Source organism: Rutilus rutilus (assembly GCF_951802725.1).
Source record: "Rutilus rutilus genome assembly, chromosome: 8".
NCBI lineage: Eukaryota > Metazoa > Chordata > Actinopteri > Cypriniformes > Leuciscidae > Rutilus > Rutilus rutilus.
The window spans coordinates 28,696,601-28,703,528 of record NC_140222.1 but is presented as its reverse complement, the minus strand read 5'-3'; the positions used below and the strand labels follow the sequence as shown (position 1 = coordinate 28,703,528).

At 38.5% G+C, this 6,928-nt stretch overlaps 1 protein-coding gene across 1 annotated transcript in view; it reads left to right on the top strand.

The window, feature by feature from the left end:
* The first annotated feature begins 4,721 nt into the window (after nt 1-4,721).
* lingo3a (leucine rich repeat and Ig domain containing 3a) overlaps nt 4,722-6,928 on the top strand; it is a 24,606-nt gene continuing 22,399 nt past the window's right edge. The window contains exon 1 of the mRNA XM_084416530.1: nt 4,722-5,210. The gene's annotated coding sequence lies outside the window, so the exon portion shown is untranslated. The remainder of the gene's footprint in view (nt 5,211-6,928) is intronic.

The window sequence follows — 6,928 nt, the reverse complement described above, 5'->3', positions numbered from 1 at the left end:
ACTGCCAAGTAGTTTTGGTACAAATTTTTCAATGGCATGCCAGTTCACATAGCTCTTCTAGTAACAAAATATAGTTGTTGCATAACTTCCTGTGGTACTAGCAAACTGGCTAGTTAGCCTCCAACAAGTGTAATCAGTTTTAGGAAGTAGCTTACTTAGGCAATGATTTTACTAACTTAATGAAATTTTTCGGTCGCCTGCAAAATGGTAGCCCATAGCCTCATACAGTAACAAGCTACATGCTAACAAGCTAACTCTTTACCTCGTTTTTTTGTAGCTAAAGTTTTTTTTTATTTTTTTTTTAAACCGATATTTACTGGATAATTTCTGACTGGAACTACATTATCTCTTTATAATTAAGGTTAATTAACACACAGTTAGCTTCCTAGTGACTCAGATTACCCAACACAATGGCCGCCATTTGCAACAAGCCATCTAGCATTGCACACGATTAGCATCCTGACAGGCTGGAAAATGTGCTAATGTTACTCAGCTTCGCAATGTTCTGTTGCCACCTTGAAAGCATTTTAACAGGGTTTAGCACCCGGAGGGAAAACATACACGCGTCAAGGTGACCTCCTTCAAGTGCCATGGGAAGACCCTTGCCTTCGCCACATCCAGTGTCCCTATCATAAGTTTATATTGCTTGCGGGCTGTTCTGACTGTTCTCAGTAATGCAGATGGTCTCACCGGACGAAGCTCAAACACCTTCAGGTGGCCTTTTGCCACTTCCACCAGGGTTTGTTGCTTCAAATAAAGTGTGACGCACTCAGGCACTTCCAGATCTCGGAAAGGTCTGTCAGTCTTTTTTTTTTCCTTGAAAAAGAAGACAAAGGATGTTTTTCTTCTGCTGCCCCAGAATTCCCCTGTCTCTTCACTGTTCTCTAACCATTTTTCACAGCTGCCACTCAAACAAAGCCATCTTAAAGGTTTAAAGCTCAAGCAGAATTGTGTGAGGGTGTTGAAGTGCGTTTCAGACACCCACATCTAAGGCTGGCTGAGGCCATTAGGAGCAGAGACAGCATTGCAATGTGTGTATTGTTATCTTGGTGGTTTTTAGAGAAGGTGCCAAATTCTTTGGATTCAACATTCCAAGGTGTCTCAATGCAGCATTCTGGATAGACTCTGATTATGATTTAGTTATGTAGTCGAGGGTCAGTAAGGTGTTTTGGAAAGCGTTTTTGAAAGAAGTCACTTATGCTAACCAGGTCTGCATTTATTTGATCAAAAATACAATAAAAACAGCATATAGTTGAAATACAAATCTTTTGTAACATTATAACACTTAATCAGTTTAAAGGAGAACTCGGCAACTCTAGCGAACTCTAGTCACTTCTGCGCTGATTTTCCCTTTTGTCGTCGCATGTTTTCCCCACGAGCTCCCCGTACAGCTGTGGGGGGGGCATATATTTCACAAGACGGTCGTAAAAAACTCACTTGCGGCGGCCCCCTCTCTACCGCTGCTCATGTGCGTTTGTTATGATCGGAGCAAGCCAACTGTATCGTGTGGAGCTATGTCTACCGAGGTGGGTAACTATGGGTAATACATCATACATGCGTTTGTGTTTATGTCGAATTGCCGTAAAGCAATTCGTGTTTCGGGCTCGTTCTCGTTCTCGCTTCTCACGAGACTTCCAATTTCTATCTTGCCGGGACGGTATAGTCCCCAAGTTGCAAGGTTGGTTTTCCGCCTGGGAACGCTGGGGGGAGCGGGGAAAGTCATCAATATCACCAGAACAGGTTGTTTAACCATCCAAATGATTTCTAGACAGTTTTATTTAGTTAAAAAAGTTACCAAGTTCTCCTTTAATGCATCCTTGCTAAATAAAAGTATTAATTTATAAAAAAAACAAAGTACTGGAATCTTGGAATCTGATCCAAATTCTTTGGATTTAAAAGCCAAAAACCGATATATTGACAGATAAATCTAAGTTCATATAATTTTTGAGAGCCTGATTACAAAAACAAGTCTCATTATAATTTTATGTAGCCTATTTTCACGGCCTTTAAGGTGTGGCGGATAAATACAACAAAATAAACTGATACGACCGGCATAAAAACTGGGGTATTTTTTTTATATAATAATAAACGTGAATCCAATGTGTAGGCCTACTCGCAACTTTAATAGCAGTGTCCTCGTAACATCGCGCCTAGAGACAACTGAGAAAGCCTGAACACAAACAAAATGCCCCCCAAAAGAAAAAAATCTCCATGTTTTCGGTGCTGATGTAACATGTAAGGGTGGTGCTGCCAATAAAGCACCTAAAAGCTGTCTCAACGAACTGGCAAAATTAATGATTATGAATATGTAAAATATAGCAGGAGACATTTTAATTGTTTACTAATAAGCCAGGTTTTTTATGTCAGTGTCGGCTGCAAAGATGAAGTTGACGATGCTGACTCGCGATCCTCGCAGTAGTGAACGCACCAGAGAGAAATGCACATTTCATACGGATTACATAAGCAGAGAACAGTCAGTTTTCTTTCGTTTTGAATTGTTTTGTTTAAAAGTAGACATTTCAAGCTTTCTATATATGTCTCAGGTCTGTGAGGCAAGTAGGCTACCTTATACTCTGAGTTTCTTTTAATTTATGAGACCAGCTCCAGTTCACGCGCCGGCGCCTCCGTGTCGTGATTATCTATTTTCTAATATATTTACTTCTTATTTATTAAATCCAGACAATTGGTTGATGAAACATTGATTAAAATTAAGATACAATTAATACAAAACGAAATTAAATTTAAAGACAGGCTTTGTGCTTTCTGTTTGAGGTCTCTGTGAAAGTTTTAAAGCAGTCTTTTAGTGCCGCTTTCAGAGCGCTCACGTCCGTAACGGAGAACTGTCCCGTCTGTAACATTTTTTTTTTATTTTTTTTTTGTGTGAAATAAATTTCTAAATAAATGCGACTTATAGTCCAGTGCGACTTAGGCTATATATGTTTTTTCCTCTTCATGGCGCATTTTTTGACTGATGCGATTTATACTCTGGAGCGACTTATAGTCCGGAAAAAACGGTAAGTTATTTATTCTTTCTGTGCGGCCCGGCCCGGGGGTTGTGGACCCCTGGCCTACATGACAGACTTAACTGTTGCACTTAAGCGGATTTTCCTTTTCGAAGTGATTTCAATCATATTTCAAGCAATTCAAAACCATCAGTGCGCATCTGGTGTCACATCTGAAGGAAATAATCCATTATTTATCGGCCAAAATTTCCTTATCCGATAACATTTAAAAGGAACATATATCGGCCGATACCGATATGGTGGCCGATATATCGTGCATCCCTAAAACTTTTAAATAGTTGTGTACAACTTTAAAATAAGCTATCCTAAAAATAATTTTAAGTTGGATTATTTACATTTAAAAGTTGTTTGTTTTTAACGAACATGGCTGAAGCATGCATGGATGCACATATCCGTCGTTAAAAAAAACATACTCCTGCTTTTGGTGTACTATTTTCAGCATGCTATTAATTTGAATGCTCTAATTGTTATCTCTTATTCCCTTATACTATTTAGGACAGCTAGGAAGAGAACAGGGATGAAGGGCCTCTCAGTTATAGTCCAGTGCATGCCTAACTCCTTCACCAATAAAAATATTTTGAGCAGCTGCGGTGGTGCGAGTTTTAGCCCAGTGGCGAAAATATCTTTAGCTGTGTAGCTATTTGTAGCTAGCTACTGTGAGCGCCCATTTCCACCATATAAAAAATGCCTCTGTAAATCATTATGATGACATAAAAAAGCCAAAATTATGAGATTAAAAAGTAGTCTTCAAGAGACAAAAGTCATAATTATGAGTCAAAATTGAGATAAACAAAAAAAGTCATAATTTTGATTAAGTCACAATTATGGTAGTCATAACTATAAAAAAAATGCTTATCTCATAATTATATGTAGTATCTCAATTTCGACATATCTCATAATTGACAACCTCTTAAGTATGGAATAATTATATAAAATAATTATGACAAGTCAAAATTGACAAAAAGTAATAATTACGACAGTCATAACTAAATAACTATAACTAAAAAACTTGTCTTAATTATGACTGTCTCGATTTTGACTTGTCATAAATGATGAATTATGAGAAGTCAGTTATGACAAATCAAGAAGTAATTTATGACAGAATTATTTTTTAATTGTAGTTATGACTGGCATAATTATGACTTCTCAATTTTGACTTTCAAAATTTTGACTTATCTCAAAATTATATTGTTGCACTTCATAATTTAGAAAATTTGAAGAAAAAAATGAGTTACCAAAGCATGATTTTTTTTATTACATTTTTTTTATATAGTCTTCCATAAGCTACTCCTTAACAATAAAAAAAATAATATCTCTCTCTCTATTTTTTTTGTTTTGTTTGTTTCTCTCTCAGCATTCACTAACCTCCTGCTGAGGGGTCTCCGGAGGTAAACAGATGAAAAAAACTGAAAACAGGACAAAATATAAAAGGATTGCGCATTAAGAGGGTCACATGTCTGCTACAATTATATGATTCCAGCTGTTGGTCTTTGCTTGAGTGTTCAAGCCCTCGTGGACATGGGGAGCTTTCGGTAAGGGGCCGAGTTGTGAAGTCAAGGGTGAGTATGAAAATATTACAAACACAACAAGCCAGAGCAGAAGAGTCATTCACCGTGAACTTTTTGCAAGAGCCACTGAGTCCTTTAGGTATCACCCAGAGGGACGTCATGTGGATCTGTTTCAATTGAATTGCTCTTGTTTGTTTTCAGTTAGTCTGCACTTTCGAGACGGTCCCTTAGCGATCAGTTTGCTGGCAGTGTGAGTTTTGAAGCCATACAGCCGTAGTGGAGAGTAGAAAGAGGCAGGCTCTCTCACATCTCACCGTTTCACATCCTGCCTGATACACTCACACACACTCTCTCTTTTCCCTCACACACTTGTGCAGAAAGCCACACATCATCCCTCCTGTCACTGGAGCAATGTGTACAGAGAACCTCATGACTACCGGCTGGCAACAGTAGAAGACAAAAGAGCGATCCAGTGGAGAGAAGAGGGACGATCCGGTTGGGATCTTGGAATCTGATGCTGCAGTCAGGAGCATCTGCAAGCTTAATTGTGCGACTCAACCCGAGCAGCTGTGCACAGCCCACACGCCGAAGCTGAGAGGGACAGCCGAAACCGAGGATAGACGCGTACGCCGAGCTGACAGGGCTGGCTCATGTGGACCTACAACCTGTCAAGTTCTGGGTGAGCACTTTCATCTTCTCCATGAAAGGGGCCGTTTAGTGTGGCAAATTGGCAGTGTCCCACCTGTTATTAGGGCTTAAATATATGGGGCTGATTGGGGAAGTCAGATCTGTAACTTGTCATCTTTGCCACTGGGTTGACAAGGACCCGGCGGAGACCGTATTTTTCATTTAAATCAGTTGCTATTGCTTCAGGAGCTTCAAAACCATTTATGTCTAATGAAACAATTCAGACTGCACCCAGCTCAATTACCTCTGTGGTGTTCGTGCATGCAAATCACAAGCCTCATCATTTAAATACGCCTGCTCTGTCTTCTTTGGACGTCCCCTTCAAGGTGGTTTTAAAGGTATAGTTCATCCAAAAATTATATTTACTTACAGTTATGCTGCTTACAAACCCATGTTGCATTCTTTTGTGGAACGGTATAACAAAATGCCTTAAAGACATTTGTTGGTATGTAGCACTTTTCCATTTATAGTGACCACTTCTGTACAAAAAGGACAGAAAACACCACAAGAGCTGATTCACACAGAACCAGCGAGTCGCAGGGCAGCAAAATGAGAAGAAAAAAAACCCTGAATACAATACTGCTCGATTCCTTTATTTTTTAAAGGTTGATCTAAGTTTACCTTGAGCATTAAGGTTATAGTGGCCACATCTGTCCAAGTAAATTTGCATCTGTTCCTCGTATAAACCTGTCGTATGACTTTAAAAGATTCAAAATGTAGTGCATGAGTCAAGTGAACAATTTTGGGTCTCGTGGTTAGTATAAATACCCGTATAGAAAGATGCAGCATACGGATTTGGAACAACTAGAGCGCAAGTAAATAATGACAATTTTCACTATTACCTTTAATTCTTTTGTACTACAAATGTAACGTGAGCTTGCACCATTAACAGTTGGTGCAACATGTACGAGTTAGGAAGTCGTGATTATTGTCGTAATTACTGTAAATAAAGCTCTGTATAATGGATGCACCGATACTAATATTTTGACCGATACAGATAACCGATAATTCGTTATATTTTTTAAAGCCGGGTGACCGATATATTGGCCGATAAATTGAAATCCAAATTTGTATATAATTTTTGAGAGCCTGATTACAAAAACAAAAGTCTCACTATTTAAAAGCCACATCCCAAGCACACAATTATAATGTTCTCATTATAATTGTATGTAGCCTATATGATAGACTTATCTGTATTTTCCTTTTTTGAGGTGATTCCAATCATATTTCAAGGATTTCAAAACCATCATGGCGAACAGTGCGCATCTGAAGTGTCTCAGCTGACGGAAGTAATCCATTATTTATCAGTTTTAATATATCGGCCAAATTTTCTTATCGGTCCGATAACATTCAAAATTAACATGTCGGCCGATACCGATATGGTGGCCGATATACCATGCTTCCCTACTCTGCATACTTTCAAGTTGCTCTCGTGGTACTTTGACCTCATGATGTCAGGTGCGTTTAATTCACTTTGGTCAGTGCAAGATGGCGAAAAACACAGCAAGACTTTTTAAATGATAAATAAAGATTGCGCATCAGGTGCTTTATTCAATTTAGGAAGGTTCTGTAAACTGAATCGTTATACTGTAAATGTACAATGCAATAATATATTAGGGGAAAAAATAAATAATTTCATACTTTTTAACAAACTTACCATCAACTTCGCATCCATTTTTTTCTCACTGCATGTCCCCAACTGGGAAACTC